A 17,587-nucleotide genomic window follows, 5' to 3' on the forward strand; every position below is an offset into this window, starting at 1 on the left:
GAGAGAAGAGAGGAGAGAGAAGACGGAGACAGACAGAGACAGAGACAGAGACAGAGACAGGACAGAGACAGAGACAGGGACAGAGAGAGAGAGAGAGAGAGAGAGAGAGAGGAGAGAGAGAGAGAGAGAGAGAGAGAGGAGAGAGAGAGAGAGAGAGGGGGAAGGGCAAGATAAGGACGGAACTAGTGATGAGGGAGGTGAGAGGGGAGAACTGAAAAGGTGGCCGTGACGAGAAGGGATAGGCGATGGTAGAAGGTTCTTAAATAAGCGTTCATTCGTTAATGTCAGTGGATTATTGGACAGGGATAATGATTAGACTACTGGAAAAGGAAACGATAATACGGATGTTTCCAGCCGAATTCCACGGCCACTGTGTTACTGAATATATGACGTGAATCACAATTGACACCGATATGGCGCCGGAAGAACCATTTGTCTAGTTCCTATCGCGCTCTACTTCAGTAACGATTGGCCTTCAAAGCAGCCTGACAAGAAAGCCTGAACTCCATTTCCGATTCGTGATTTGATTTCATAGCCGGTGCCTCAGCGTGCATTTCGCTGACTCAACTGTCGAAAACCAAACGCTGGAAAAGTTCCCTTTGCTTCAGTGAGCCTTAAACCCTTTCGGAGATTTTGCGTTCAAGTCGATTAGTAGTTGCGTGTGCAGCGTTATTGGACGTGCTCTCAGGGGTCTGAGGCAAAGGTAAAACGAGAAAATTGGATTCAATTGAATCGATGACAGGATCATTAGAGCTTTGATTGCGTGCTCAGGCAGGACTAAAATAGCTCCAAAGCGTAAGTGCCTACGGCAGAGAACAAAGAAAAGGAACCATACCATGTCAGGAGCACGCGATGCCATTAGACGTGTTACACTGTTACAGTGTTTTAATCGACAAGGTGATTGCTTTATTGTTAACAAGAATATGGCTGCACCAAAGTGAATGCTTCACCTTCCAAAAATATGTTGAAAACAAAATTGATTTCAAACGTAAGTTCGACATGTGAGGAACAATTTTTAGATTTCTTCCGAAGCAAAGCCACTCTATTCTACGAGTATAAAGCCGTTCTCTTTATTATGACGATAAAAGAATAGGACACGAATAACCGACCAGCCAATCGTCTTTGAACGATTCTGCTCACGTGGTGAATCCGCGCGTTTTAATTGTGTTCCGCCATCATGTCTAAGAATTCCTAGATCATAAAGGTCACATTCCTGGATAAGACTCGATTCGGATCTGAGACTGAAATCTCTTTTGGCTAGGTTAATTGTTGGGCCGTAAGAGCTTCTAAGTTGTGACTTGTGCTATTTTCAGCTCAAGCCACAAAACTGCTATTTCAGTTCAAAACTCCATGTCAAAGTCGAATATTTCCCTTACGTGACGAGTAATGTATATTCAAAGTTCACTGTTCAAGCAGCTCCTGCCAGCAAGTTGCCTCCTGAACTGGAGGCGCTCGTCTGCTGAGCCTGGAGGCACAGTCGATCCAGTCACCGTGCCCTCCAGACACGGCCTGCTAGCCCCCGGCGACCGCGCACTCGGCGCAGCGCCAGACAAATTAGTTAATGGCCGCCGCGTCATCGGCTGCGTCGGGAGTGACGATACAAGCCGGCACAGCCGCCGACACGGCTGCGGGCACACACCGCCAGACGTGCCCCGCTGTATCAACAATAAATCCCCCGCGAGCCAGCAGCGGCGGCGAGAGGGTGCCCGTTAATGAGCCCTTAGCAGACTCCCGCTGCATGCTGAATATGGTGCTGATGCTATTGATTTGCATAATTTTGAAGTTATTTTAGTGAGATAGGAAATCGATACATCCCGGGATGCTGTTTGGTCCCGTGTGTCTGTCGGTGGTGTGGGCCGAGTGTGGCCGCCGTCACTGAGCGCCGTGTGTTGTTTACAGCCGGGCGGCAGCGGCGCGGCGCCGCCGACCACTACAGTGGCGGCCAGCTGCCAGACTTCACCCGAGGAGGGCAACACACCCTCCACAGAGCGGCTCATCAGGGTCAAGGCCGGCCAGGGCGCCGGGCCGCCGCAGCAGGCCGACGCGCGCCGCAAGTACGCCGTCGACGGCAGCGATGACAGCGAGCAGGAGGACTCAATGTACGCCTCGCTGGGCCTGCGCACCTCGGTGACGGCGCGCCACGGCAGCGACCGGTCTCTGACGCCCGTCAACGAGCCAGCGGCCGGCCCGCCGCCGCCGCCGCCGCCGCTGCCGGCCAGTCGACCGTCCTCTGCCACCGTGGCGCCGGCGGCCGCGCCCTCCGCCGTCCCTGCCCCCCTGCCAGCGGCGCGGCGGGCCCCGGCCGGCCGACGGCCCGCCTCTGCCGGCCGCCCTCCTCCTCCTGCTGCGGCACAGCGCGAGGTGACACCCTACCGGTCCACCTACCCACCTGGAGCGGACGAGGCGGCGCGCCTGTTCACGGCCCGTGTGCCGGCGCGCGCGCTGCCGCTGCCGTTCGAGGCGTACCGTCCGGAGAGCCCGGCGCCGTCCGTGCCGCCGCGCCGGTACCGGCAGGACTCGGGTGACCTGCGCGACTCCCGTGACCGGCACGCGGAGCAGCGGACGCGCCGTGACGGCCGCCGCCGCCGCCACGGCCGCCATGGTGACGACGTGCAGGTGCGCGTGGAGACGGAGACGGTGGAGATCGTCAGCGGCTCCGGCTCCGAGAGCGAGGACGGCTCCTCGTGGGCGGAGCCGGTGCGGTCGCGCCTCGGCGCCGGTCCGGAGTCGGCCGCCGACATTGGCAGGATGCGGCGCCGCTTCCACACACTGCTAGACGACGCGTTCAACTCACTGGACAGCCAGAGCCGCGGCGGCCGGTGGCGCTGCCGCTCGGCGGCGCCCTCCAGAAACAGGTCAGCAGGATCCCCGAAACAGGTCAGCTGGGGAGGGGCCTCCTAAACAGGTCATCTTGGAGGAGGGAATCAACCTAAATGAGTCGGCTGGGGGTCCTCCAAAACAGACCAGCTGGGTGGGAGGGTCCTCTTTGAGTGACATTGAGTGAGTTGGGAGCTGGCGCCCTATGGAGATTGTGCTCTTAAACAAGTCAGCGGGGAGGGCCGGGACTTGACCTTCCAATTGCTGAGGTCATGTAGGGAACCTTGTATTTTCGGTACATCATTATTAATCTAGGCATGTTGAGCTTGAACTCAACGACACCAAGCTACGCAAAAAGACAAACTGTCTCCCTGCTTTTTTATTCCATTTACCATCGTGGGCGCTGCCAGTAAGCCTTGGTGTACTACATCTTCGTATCACAAACGACAAGCTTGCGATATTCCTTTCTCGATGGCCATTTTGTCAGCATTAACGTCCATTTCGGAGGGAACACACGGCTTGTGCTCTGTTACATAACATACTGCACTTTGTGGCTTCTCAGCTCTGCTAACAACAGCGGCGAACACTGAAGCGAGCAGTGACACGTGCCCCGCATTGCCACAAGCTCCCACACACTACATTAGCGAGCTTCTTCTAAACGGCGGCTGGCGGCTCACGCACATAGTTACACACGTAGACAAGACTGGAATTTAGATTACGCCGTTCTTCAACCAGCGTAGCAGAGAGATGGAATTTGAACCCAGTTTGTATGCAAATTACCTCTGCCAAATGTCAAAAGCAGAATTAAGTGTCCGTAACAAACACAGTTTAATATGGTTAATATGGCAGGACAGAGCAAGCTTGCTTGCTTCTGCAGTGCAAACTAGAGTACATATTTAGAAAACAACGCATTAAAATGCTTAACCCGCGCGGGGCTGGGGTCTCCAGCCGAACGCGCGGGGCTGGGGGGGGGGGTAAATTTTACCCCCCCTGTTATCTCCCGAACTAATTGTCCGATTTGGAAAATTCAAACGCCAATCGAAAGCTCTCATCACGAACTACTAAAAACATGTACTTAATTTAAAGTTTGAGGTCAAGGTCAAGGTCAGGTCAAGGGTACAAATTGCAAGTCTCTACAGTATCGGCCTTGCACCGTAGTTGCCGAAGAATGGAGTCATGGACTGAGACTGATCGCCCAAAACGTGTTCTTAGGCTACCAAGACAATATTCGTTGCATACAATATCATTCAGAGGTCAAGGTCAAGGTCAGGTCAGGTCAGGTCAGGTCACCAAAAACAAAATATAGAAAAGGGCATGTGCGACACATGTTTTATGGGTCATTTTACTCATAGAATTCAATAGGCACACTCAATAAGTGATATGGACCACCTCTGGATGAATTTCAGGGCGAGGTCAGGTCAAGGTCAGGTCAAGTGAGGTCAAATTTTGAAGTTGGTTGTTAAGGCCTAAAAAGGTGTCTATCTGATGCAGTTTTTCACGGCGAATCGAATGGTGCTTTTTTTTGTTTCCGTACGAGGTCTAGAACTTCCAAAAAAGTCATTTTTCAAAAATTTTGTGTGTCGTGACGTCATAAAATTTTGAATAACTCCCACATTTTTGAACCGATTCTTCTAAAATTTGGTATGTAGGTGCACATAGACCACTCCACTGACATATATTCCGGTTTTTTCGATAGACTCAAAATTTTGGATTTTATAATGATTTTCCCAAAAAAGTCAGTTTTTTGAAAAAAATTAGGCCAAAATCCAAAATTTTCAAAAAACCGAGATAGCCATTTGATAGACAAAGTAAAATTACGTATAACCTTTTTTGTTACGTCTTGATTCCTTTAAAAATGAAGATGTTAGCATCGTTTGAACTTTTGCCGTTGTTGAGGCGAAAATGGCGAACATGACGTCACTAAAACGTCAATTTCTCAAAAATTTTCCGACGGATTTCGCTCAAATTTTCAGGGAATGTGTCAAATTGATGTAAAAAAAGGTACTGAAAGTTTGGCGGCGCTGCGCGCCGCCGTTTTTGAGATATCGCAAAAATTCGCGAGGGGGGGTAAAATTTACCCCCCCAGCCCCGCGCGAGTTAACACACAGTATTAGAGAGCAATTTATATTTTCATTCTCGTCACATTTGCTTATGATTGGTGAACAAAAGAACACTTCTCAGTTTTCCGTCGGCATTTATTCATTAATTCGATTTTGTGAACTGCCCCATAACACCAAACAAAGCTGAATCCTGCGATATTTTGTTTTATCACTGTGTAGATATTCTGAATCATAATACATTATTTGCTATTGATGTTAGTTATTGCACAGATTTGTGCGTTAACAAAACATTTTATCGTAAAGTTAAATGAATGACGAATGAGGTATTGGTCATTTGTATTGGTACTCGTAAATATTTGAATTTGGCAGGCGTGATCAGCACTGTCAAAAAACTCAAAACTATGCAATCTCATACTTCGATCCATCCATTTCTGTACGCCTGCTGGAAGCATATTTTCACGCGTAAAACTACACCAGACACGACTGTGTGAGATTCGTCAATACTTCTGATGTATATAAAAAACGACAATATATTCAAATACACAATTAAAAAACAGAGCTTTCGGTAACAAATACCTTGATCACTGTGTGTATGCTAAAATGAAGGAATATTTTCAAATATTTCAAAAGGCAAATTGACTTCATCGCACGGGATACAGTTCAGGGACTACCTATAACTAGACGAACAGCACCAGACGCTAAAGGAATGAACCCACTCCTAGTATTAAATGTTTCGCGTGAGATAATATGAGCGGCTTCGATGATTTTGCGTTTTCGTTTTGTCATGTTCTTTCCTAAGATATGCGTCCCATCCCAGTCAGGCAGATGGTCACACTTTTCAATGTGAAGTACGATCGCATTCGATGTGCGATGGAACCTGACGTCATTCTTGTGCTCCTTTACCCTTACATCTACCCCCCTCCCCGTTTCCCCGACGTAACTTTGTCCACACCCCTTACATGGAATTTCATACACAACACTTTTCGCATTCGCTTCGGAACCATGTTTCGTTTTACGTCGTTCGATCAGTTCGCCTATCTTCTTTCCAGAACTGATCGCCACGTTCACACCTCCCTTCTGTAGAGTTCGTGATATTTCGTTGGCTTCTTTCGAGTTCGGAATCGTTATCCATCTTTTCGACTTTGGCCTCGCTTCCCTCTGAGACCTGTTTCTTATCTTCTTGGCCGTTTCTTTTTGTTTGATCAAAAATCCTTTTGGGTACTTGAGCCTCATAAACGAAGAGTAGATATGCTCGATCTCATCTTGTAAATATTCGTCGTCGCATACACGAAAAGCACGCAAAAAGAACCCAATCACTATTCCACTTTTTACTTTCTCACTGTGACCTGAGTAGAAATGGACATAGTCTTCTTTGCTGGTTGGTTTCCGGAACACTTTGAATTTGAAACGGCTCTCGCTTTTGATGATGCACTTCTGATGTGTACCGACCATCCGGTTACTGTGTGATAATTGACGGAACCCGTGGCCGCTCCGTGTTGCAGGATTGTCCCCATTGTTATACAGGAGGAGCCCTCAGGTACAGCCGACGATAGCGCCAGGTCCTAAAAACAGCCATCGTAGAGCCGCCGCCTGCCCCGCACAACCGCATTTGACAAAATCAATGACTTCGCGCCACGGCTCAAAATTACTGAGAAATCCGTCACAAGACCTTTGAAAAATATACTGCTTATACAGGAGCAAGTAAATGCGCGTTAGCAAAAAATAGAGTTTGGATTAAGCATTGGTCGCAGTGGTGTATGCAACCGCATATTGTATATGCAGCGCGAAGTTATTTTCTCGTGTATTTAAGGTTATTGACGGTCTTAACTTAACTATCAGGGCCACACCCCCACTTATGTTTTGTCCATTATGTAATATGTAAATTAAGAATGCATATAATTATACATTTTGACTAGTGCAGGATAACCTCCCCCCTCTTTCTCTCTCTTTGGAGGATATTTTCAAGCTTTGCTTATCCAAAACTTATGGCCCGCTACGTATTTCCGGCGAACCCATGTGCCATATTTTCCTTTTGACGCGTAACAGCCTAGACGGTGCTCTGACATTGATTTTGTTAGATGCTTGCCTGGCATCCGCTGCTTTATGTGTGCAGGGCGCATCGCCCCTTGCTCCCGCATACGCTTGTTACCATACCCGAGACACCAGCACCCGCGTCAATGCCTTCATTGATTTAAAGGAAAATTGTGTTCTTCTTATGTTTGATGTCTATTCCATAATATCAGAAACAGCATTATCCTTTTCTTCTCATATGTTAGGTACAGTAATGTGATCTCAAATTGGCAGCACATTGATTTCAAGTGTGTGACACTATGTAATACCTATATCGGTATAAATTTGCAACCACCTTACCCCTGCTTCATAAGGTTGGTATCTTCAGTAGCTAAATGAAACTAACATGTGACATACTATCGACAATTATGACTCGCAGATGGGCCGCTGACCAATCAACTAAATCAGAGTGACTCGCCGAGTCAGAAAAGACAAAATTTCAACTTCCATTTGTAATTATCCGAGCCTGCGCAGTGCACAGCTATATGATAAAGTGCTTTGTGAGATAATCCTTCAATGAACTATGTTTATGAACCGCATTAACTTGCATTTAAGAATCAAATATGATCGGCATGCTGAAGTCGATCCATGCAGTTACAGAGGAAATTATCCTAAACCAATCGACCTGTACAATATACTTACATATTCTCTGCAATGTGTGTGTCTATAACTCCTCCGCTTGGAGCACTTGCAATGCCTGGCACACGAGGGTTGCTTTAGGATGCATTACGTACGGCGTAGGCTCATGGCTGACTGTTCAATGTTGCAATGCCAACGGCCACAGCGTGGTCGTCGCTGACAATGCTTCTCCGTCATGCAAACACCAATATTCGTATTTATCCGGGATTGCTAACTTTTTTACCATTTGCATGCTTAATTTGTACATACGTTGAATATGAATAATAATAAGAAACACCGTTCAATCCAACAGCTGTAAGAGAGCATAGGTACAGGTCTCGCGGGTTTTAGCGGTAGGTTTTGCACCTATAAAATTTAGTGTACTTCAGGCTATATCTTCGTCGTCGTAAGCTTTTAAGTGTTGAAGATGCGATCGACTTGTTGGGTAACAAGCCGGCCATGATCGTGTAAAATTGCTTCATCGTAGATTGATTACTTTCTGAGATATAACCGGAAATGTATAAGTGCAAAACCTACCACTTAATCTCGCGAGAGCCGTACCTACTTCTCTGGAGAATAGTTGACAGACACGTGTGATCAGTCTACAAAACACATAGTTATCATGAATAATATGATTTGAATCAATGAGCCTTTCAAATAACTAAGTTGAGCTCACACATTGAAAGTTAACCTTTTAGCCCGCTACACCGTTCAAAGGCTTTCATATCGTATTGTCTTTTAGGTCATCATGCATTTGTAAAATGACCAGAAATGCAGTGCATCATTAAATGTTTTCCAAGACGTGTATCGTTAGACGTGTATCGTTTTTTGTTTTGGTCACTTTCTGATAATTTTGAAAATAGTGTGCAAACCAGTCTGCTCCATATGTGTCGGGTACCAATCTCTGGACTGCTGGCCGGAACGTTGGAGCGACTCAAGCTGATTTTGAACCGATTCTTCGTGATCACAATTTTTATTGTTAATCCAAATTTACATTTTTATATCTAAGTATATACTGTCAATGCGTGTTTCCCATATTCTATTTTTGTTTTTATTCATAGCTATTCTTTGAAGTCATTGTCTTTACCCAACCTTTTTGTCTCGCTAAGATGCCTAATGAACAGTGAAAAATGAAGACATAAAATGGAGCCCCTTTTCCCATCCAAACTTTTAATGACCGCAGTCTCTCAGCGTTCCGACATAATTTATCTCTCCGCCATCTCTCTGCCATTGTCTCGTCCTGTTTTCACGGCCTCTACCGCCGACGTCACTTTGTTCTGTTTACTCCCGAGACCGCTGCTGTCGCACCGATTTATTTACACCACCATCAACCCTTTCACAGCGCCGCCACCCCTCCCCCGCCCGGCCCAGCAAAGCCCTGGAGACATCCCTGACGTGCCGCCCTCAGGTCGGTGACGGGCCGGGGCGAGTTGTAACTCCCCCCCCCGTGCCGCGCCCCCAGATCAGTGAGGGGTCTGAGCTAGCTGCAACTAACTACCCGCGCCGTACCCCCATCGGTCGGTGACGGGCCGGGGACTGTAATTCCCCGTGCCGTGCCCCCAGGTCGGCCGACGGCCCCGAGCTAGCGGTGTCGCCCCCTCGGCGGCCGGCCAGCGCGCTGGAGCGCCGCTCCGTGCCCACACAGGTATCGCTGTCCCCCTCCTCGCCGGGTCACAAGTCGGCCTGGACCACCACCGACGATCTGAGCCGCTCGGCCGCGACCGCCGCCGGGTCGCCGCCGCTCCGGCTGCTGCCCGGCCGCACCGGCGTCGCGTCGAGCCCGATGCGTCGCGGCGGGCTGTCGCCGCTGGAGCCGGGCGAGCCGCTCTGTGCCGACGACCCGGCGGTGCCGCTCATCCGCGCCATCCAGGCTGAGCTGCGCCGGTTCGGGGACAGCGTGCCCACCGGCGACACGGACGTCTGAGGATGGACGGACGGACGGACACAGCGTGCCCACCGGCGACACGGACGTCTGAGGATGGACGGACGGACGGACACAGCGTGCCCACCGGCGACACGGACGTCTGAGGATGGACGGACGGACGGACACAGCGTGCCCACCGGCGACACGGACGTCTGAGGATGGACGGACGGACGGACACAGCGTGCCCACCGGCGACACGGACGTCTGAGGATGGACGGACGGACGGACACAGCGTGCCCACCGGCGACACGGACGTCTGAGGATCGACGGACGGACGGACGGACAGGCGGACGGACAGGATACGGACGCTCGAAGGGCCATCAGTCTTGTTACAGGTGCTAATATCAAGCCCTGAAAATCCATGAGAAGGCTGTGGACTCTCATGGATTTTCATGGATTGTGGGGGAGCAGCCGGCGGCAGAAATCAGTACCAAAGGCGGCGACAGAGTGGACTCTATGAATGCTCGGTGCCCTGAAAACTATTGCATGAAGCTGGAGGATCAGATGGTAAGCCAGTGCACTGTGCAGTGGCTTGATATTACAGCACGGCGAGATAGAGTGGAGCCGTTTCAGATGCACAATTTTGGCAAGAGAGACTGCACGCAATCTATCGGATCCTTTACTCAATGAAGAAAAATAGAGCCACCGAGCAACTTGTTTTGCAAATAGGCGAGCAAAACCAACGCAAAGAAATCAAGGACAAAATATTTGTGCAGCATTACACATTGTTTGCATAGATGGAAGGGAAAAGACACATGAAAATGCAGGACAATTTATATGTAAGGCGTGTGTGACTGTGCCACTTGGTATATGCTGTGCTGTTAGATAATTAGTTGCGATTTTATACAAGCGATGAATAAGAGAGCCAGTAGGCATTCTTGAACGCTCAACTGAAGGATGTTACGCTATCTCTCCAGGCCTACGAACTTTTAGATGATAGTTTAACCCTATTAGTGGCAGGCTTCTGGCTACCCCATATTAGTGGCAGGGGGGCTGTTTACGACCCCCCTTGATATCTCGAGATCTAACCGGCCGATTTTCAAAATTCAAACGGCATTCGATTTGGCTCAACGGGATCTATATTTCTAAAAAAAAAATAAAAAATGTCAATAGGGGGGTAGAGGGGGGTAAAAACGGGCAAATTGCAGATACATTTTAGACTGTTTATCACGGCCAGGTTTCTGAACCAATCTTAACGCAACTTTTGCCGATCGATAGACAATGAACCAGGAATTCACATGGATCCTAAAAATATGCATTTTCAAAAATCGTAGGCGGATACAGATCATTGAGATTGCGGGTACACAAAAAGTATAGTAAATAAGGTTTTTGTTGGTACTGTTTCTAAAAAGGGTGGCAATGGTCTTGTTATGTTACAATTTTCTTATGAGAGAACGACTAAAATTGCATTGGTCATGCATAGGCGGTGTCAGGGCACCTATGTTGGGGGGTAAAAAATAACCCCCCTTTTTGGACGCCTGGATCCGCCTATTATAGCAAAAACGTGTCAAAAGAGGATGCACAATAACTTTGTATATGTTATCACATGATACCTTTCATTCACTGTTCGTAAAACTGGTGCAGCATCGGGCGAGGCAATTGCTAAAAAATGCGGCTCACCGAGAAATGCTGCCACCTACGAGAGCAGATGTAAGCGGACGGAACACTCGCAACATGGATATGCTGCAGCCCTTCTGCTGCAGTGCTCGCGTAAGAAAATCAGCAATCCCGTACATGACCTCACTCCTCAATGAAGACATGTGTATGGAACTGTAGAACGTGTTTGGTGTGTGCGCGTTTTGTACTGCATGGAACATGTGCTGTATGAGAGAATCCTCAAAGCCATGTACTGAAAATATACCGTCTCTCTCTCTGATCTTCGCCCAAATGACTCGCTTCACGAATAGGACCCCCAATTCCCAGTGCTCTGGAGCCGCCCCTGGCAAAGTTATGAACTTGAAATTTTCAGGGAATGTGCCCAATTTAGTTTTAGGAAAAGTCAGAAAATTTCAGCATCGTAGCTTCAGCGGTTTCGGAGATATTCCCGAAAAACCTGAGGGGTGGATAAAAACACCCCCCCCCCCTGCCACTAATAGGGTTAAGTGTGAAACAGAATATTTGACTCCCAACAATGTCCATTGAAATAGCCATCCGTCCATATTAACTACCCGTCCAAATGTCACTTTTGGTGCACGATTTTATAGAATAGAAATAGGTATGTGGCATCGTGCTTGAAATGTTATCGTTCGCGTATGTTTGATCCGTATCGTCATATACATATCGACACCTTTTTTTAAAACCCCACATCTTCTCTCCCGTGAATTTCCGGGAGGCACGAAAAATCTCCTTTTAAAAGTGTCCAATCGTCCGATCCTGATCAAATATGTGTGTTCGTAGGCCTGTTCTGGTACTTTATCTGCCAAGACAGACAAACTTGAGAAAAATCGAGTGATTGTACCTTTTTTGAAGGTCTCTAACCAACTGGTCTGAAATTCACCGGAGAACAAATGTGGGGTTTAAAAAAGGTGTCGAATGCGGTTATATAAAAGCGCGTTTTGGCAATTTGCGACATTAAAGAACACATCGAGCGTTTTAAACGCCCGGTGACATTTGCGACATACCCACGGTGTAGACGAGTGTTTTTGCGTGTGACTGGCCATGTAAGCTATGAAATAGAGGGAAGAAAGCTTCACGTGGAATCCATAGCTAGTATTTATGAGTATTTCGTTAATCATAACAATGAAATGTCTACTTTGTAGCAAGTGAACGCTCGCAATGATGTTGGAAACTAGCAAAGCAAAATGCTTTGGTTTTCGGCATAAATAATGATGCATTCCAGTGTCATTAGCTAGAAATTTTAAACCCCAATGTTACTCAAATAGGATATTTTTGTTGCATTCATCGTTGCTTCTCCTGTCAATGACCGATATGAAGATGGAGATGTACTGGTGTTATTTATACTGAGTGGCAATGCGAGGCGACAGACGTGCAGTATTTGTGAGACTGCTGTATATGGATGGGATGAGTGTGATTTGTAATCACTTTGTACTACTCGTGATGGTTGCATAATAAACGCTCCTCGAAATAAATGCCAGTCTTGATCCTGCTATGTCACTGGCTGCAGTATCACGGCCTGGCACGCCCATATTAGACGCGCAATGAGCATCCGCTGTCAACACCTGTGTTGCACCTTCCCGGAGAGGTGTCTAATCCTCTCACCTCCCGCACTACGTGATCACCCCGTCGGATCCGCCCTCCCCTGGGGCCCCCGGTCACCCCCGGGGCGCAATGTAGTCCCGCCGGCCGGTGACGGCGCGCCAATCAGACCGATGAGTCGTCGGCTGGTCGGATTAGTGCTCCGTGTCGCGTCGCCGCGCGGCCGGCCGCTGACAGCCGGTCACAACACGGTTCTGCTCTCAGCCGGCGGCGTCGGCCGTCCCCCGCCGACCCGCTGTCCGCCCCCTCCATCCCCTCCGATCGCCCCCTCCACCCCCACCGGACGCCCCTCCGCCCCCGTCGGCCGGCCGCCGCTGACCGATCACCGTACACGGAGAGGTGACGGCGGCAACCCTGCGGCGACGGCAGGTGCCTGGGGTGGGACGGGTGGTCCGCCCGGGGACAGACCCTGTGACCTGACACACGCAGGGCCGAGGCGTGAAACGGTAAATGACAACGTGAGACTAGGCATTTTAGTTAGGGCCGTGTGTATTAGGCCAATTATACATACGTTACGAGATCAGGGCCACTCACTTCATCGCCTTGACAGGCCAATCGTTCCCCGGCCTCAGTTTAGATCGGACGCGGCCCCAGCGCGGCAGTTTGCAGATCGGAGTCGGCCTGAGCTATGCCATCTGCCCGGCTCGGCACTGACCTCGGCGTTACGTACGATGCCGTCGGGACGGCTCTGTCAGCTCAGATCCGAGATCGGACGGGGCTGGGACCAGGTCCATTTCCGACAGCCGCCGGCTAAATCGGCTGCCGCGTGACTCACCCCATACGCGCTATGATGCCGGGTTCAGAGACAGAGAGAATGTGGTTCGGTCGGATAATACTAACATCTAAGAATTGTAGAGTCTATGTCAAAGGGTAGTGGAACAAGGGCAAAATGAAAATTGAAAACGTTCGTAGCATACCAAGCAAACCATTTGAAACGGTTCTCGAATCATGGTAAGGTAACTACTACATAGTCGTAGAAATAAACAAAGATCAAAACACGACTAACTTTATCAGACGCACAATCTGAGTGATGCACTGACCATCATCAGCAGATTTTTTTTCTTCCACCTTGAGCTTACTTCTCGTCCAGATATAAAGCTCAGATCTTTATAATGGCTGCCCCCGGGCAGTGTTCATGTTCATATTGACCGCTAGCATCGTTTACTAGCAGTCATCTACGCATTTGTATCCAGCAGTTCCTACCTTCATTACTGCATCCATTACAAGAAATATGTGAAACGTCACATTTTGCACCGAATCATCAATAAACGCTTAATACTTCCTTAATCTAAGAGCAATTTTCCCCAAAAAGTGCCAAATAATAATAAGGACCTGACCTGACCGTTTGAGCGGACACAGAAAATGGTTGGAGAGATGGCATCGTCAATCATAGGGCTAAAAATCAATATAGTACAAATATATTTGTTACGTCAGCTAGTGATATGTGTCTACCGTCCCTCTCTGTGGGTGGATAAAAAGCTATTAAAAAATCAGACCATAATCTAGCGGAAACAAGGTGCTAAGCGCGCCGCCGGGAGCGCTCCTCACCTATTTGTCGATAAAAATAGCGACATGGCTAACACGGGAGTTGACATTTCAGCGGTCGGTGTATCCGGCGGTGCGCGACACACAAAATATCGCCCAGCCCATGACGTTCCATTTTATGTCCGATGCAGTGCGAGCTTTACTACGCGGTGCGGCCATAAAGTGTTCCCGGCCGATGTGGTAGGGGAAAGGTGGGCGCAGCTGCGTCACCGATCAGTCAGCGCGCCGTCCGCGTTCAGCGAATACCGCTGATTGACGTCAACTGCGGTTAGGTATGACATTCGCCGCGAGACTGGACACCGAGTGCAGTTATGTCACAGCCGAGCAGAGGGGCCCGTTTTCCCCTGTGATTTCCACTCATCCCGAAAAGTTGTTTCCTGTCCTTCGCTGTCTGGTGCAGTTTCCTCTCGTGGGCAGCTGACCGACCCCCCCCCCCCCCGCCTAGTGGAGGGGTGGGCGGGTGGATGGACAGACTGACGGCACTAGCAGGGAAATCGGTACCCACACACTCCCATACGCGCGCTCATAAGCAGAGCAGGCCCGAGCCAGGCAGTGTTGATTTGGCGGTAGTGTTGAGCAGCGAGCGATAAGGTGCGGGAGGTTTCCTGATGCACTCAGGAACAGACCGGAGCCGGGCGGCACGGCGAACAGCCTCATACACTGAGCCCAGCACCTCGGAGCCGTCACACAGCAGAAACGGCGTCTGAACAGCGTCTGAACAGCGTCTGAACAGCGTCTGAACAGCGGCTGAACAGCGTCTGAACAGCGGCTGAACAGCGTCTGAACAGCGTCTGAACAGCGTCTGAAGCCTGACCAGTATCTGAACAGTATCTGGACACGATCTGAGCAGGTGAGCGATGTAACCGCATCTGGACAACGCACAACAAATGGACCGGATATATTTCATTGCCCAGAGCAAATAGCGAACGGCAAGTGACACCACATCCAGGATGGCTATGAGAGCGTAACAAGTCTGTCCTTTTCCTGCTTTGCGATGCTATATCCAGCCATTTTGTTTGTTGATTTCTAGAAGTTTTTCATAGCTAGAATTAAGATCAAATGCATCAACATTTTAGAGAACTAGCGATCATGCGAGCTTATCCACGATTCCAGGGGACGAAATCAATATGAGCGGCCAAACCACCCCGAGGCAACCACTCAACCGATAAATAAGTGGTCGGCTGCATTAGATAGCCCCATCTTTTACGTAATTGATTAGGGGAAGCGGGGGGAGCACCGCCACCTTAAGCATTTCTGCTCACCGAGCTGATATGCGTAGTAAAAACGAAGCTCTTTTGCATTCATGTGAAAGTAGGAATGTTTTCCTACATGTTGGCATAGTTTCCAGCGCTCCATTATAAAATTTCGCTACTTTACAGACATTGAAAACAAGTCCTGCATTTTCCGTCCTCCAAAAAATGTGCGGGTAGCACCGCCACTGATGGCGATGTTATCCACAGATCGGCCTTACGGTGACAGCCACCCTTGGAAGCGTTACTGCTGTCTGAAATAGTAACTCAAACTCATATAAGACACACAAGAGTTGGTTGTTAGTTTGTCACAGATCAGACTGTTTGTTGCGGACAATATTCATACAAAGCATGACAAATTCACGTTTATTTCGAAACATCCAGTGAAGTCAAACGTGAGGTTAAAAAACAGACGACGTTTGCGGCCTAACTAAAGCTCTTCTCCGAGCTGAGTGAATCATCATTGCGGCATTATCCATTTTGCCACCCCTTGGGGTAGCACCGCCGAGCATGGCGGTGTTACCCACACACAGTCATGGACCGTCAACGCCCCGACAGCAAAACAAGCCGGGACGCGATTCTTCTGTAATTCCTTTCTCAACGAAGAGCACTTCATGCCCTCAAATTTAACGTAAAAATCAAGGCATTTTGACTTGAAATGACCACTTACTTGCTGCTAAAACATGCCAAATGATTACAACGATGGTTTGAAATTCACAAAATGGGCAATTGCGATCTCAAAATCAAATAAATCTTAGCGAAACTTACCTCACGCGGCGTCCCGTTTCCGTTCGGACACCGAAATGGCGGGTGTTTACATTTACAATTCAGAGTTTTGCCGATAGAGCGGATGGCGGTGTTTCCCACATGGCGGTGCTACCCCCGCTTCCCCTAAAATGCTTCTGATGGGTAGCTATGCGTACCTGATGCGTACCTCTAGGTGACCATCTGGCATGTGCAATTTGCCATCTCAGAGGTACAAGAATAGTTCCGTTTGCACTAACTTTGCAACGACCAAGGTGATCGCGCTGAAACTTGCAAAAGGTGGAAAGAGGAGAGTGGAGTAAGTTAGTCGCTCTTCGCTCTTTTATGAAACATGTATCTTAACCCTCGCATGTGTGCGGCATTTGCCAGCTTCTAACGTGTAGGGGGGAGGGGGGAGGGGGGACCCCCTTGCCGTTTGGCCCCTGATCGAGCTAGAGCTTCACGGAAAAACGAGCGTGTTGCCCGTGACGAGAGGAAGCCGATGATACCCAATTTTAAGGTCCTAGGTCATTGGTTGACCTTCCAGGTCAGGTCAATGACCCAAAAGTCGGGAAAATTGGGACCTGTTAGAAGTGTGGCCGCTAAGGGGTTTTTCGGGGTGCTGGTCACGGATATCGTGTTAGTTTTGATCAGAGATGATGTCTTTAAACATTCAGACCAGGTCGGGTCAGGTCAGGTCAGGTCAACCAGTAGGGGTCGTGACGGATATTCGTAGTACATGTCACCGCCTCTGACAGCTTCGTAACCTATTACGAAGGCACCAAAACTACTTCGTGAATATTCAAATAGTTTCTAAATTCGAATTCAGCACCAAACACTAGCCTAGCCTGTAAAGCTCGAAAAAGTAAACCGAGGTCACCAAAGGTCAATGATCTGGCCTGACCTTCAGGTGATCTTGACATCCACCCTAATGCATGTGAGCAACATCAACTCACATGTTTGAACGTTTGAAACCACAAGAAGCGTGCAACCGCGCGGCTAATGCGTGCCGACATACGCCGAATCGCGATTCCGGCCAAACATGGTCTCGAGAAATAGGTCACAAGTCAAAGGTCATTGGAGTCAGGGTTATGGAAATTTCAGAGTAGGTGTAAAATTGATTAACTCGAGGGTGATAAAAGTTTCGTCGTAATCGCCCGCTTTTGCACGAGTCATTCGAGAAAAACCGAGCGGGCGTCCATCTAACCCCCGACACATGCGAGGGTTAAGTTGACCTTTTCAGGTCATATTTATAGTTCATTCGTCGGGTCTCAACAAGACAAACGCGATGCCTGCAAAATCAGCGTAATACAAGCTTGGTGTCAAAAGTTATACAAAAACGT

General features: G+C 48.9%; 1 protein-coding gene across 1 annotated transcript in view; it reads left to right on the forward strand.

Annotated features, from left to right (window-relative positions):
* The first annotated feature begins 2,747 nt into the window (after positions 1-2,747).
* LOC122371544 (soluble guanylate cyclase 88E-like) overlaps positions 2,748-17,587 on the forward strand; it is a 49,542-nt gene continuing 34,702 nt past the window's right edge. Inside the window, exon 1 of the mRNA XM_043347935.1 lies at positions 2,748-2,855. The gene's annotated coding sequence lies outside the window, so the exon portion shown is untranslated. The remainder of the gene's footprint in view (positions 2,856-17,587) is intronic.

Source organism: Amphibalanus amphitrite, unplaced genomic scaffold (genome assembly GCF_019059575.1).
Source record: "Amphibalanus amphitrite isolate SeventyFive unplaced genomic scaffold, NRLGWU_Aamphi_draft 001256F_arrow, whole genome shotgun sequence".
Taxonomy (NCBI): domain Eukaryota; kingdom Metazoa; phylum Arthropoda; class Thecostraca; order Balanomorpha; family Balanidae; genus Amphibalanus; species Amphibalanus amphitrite.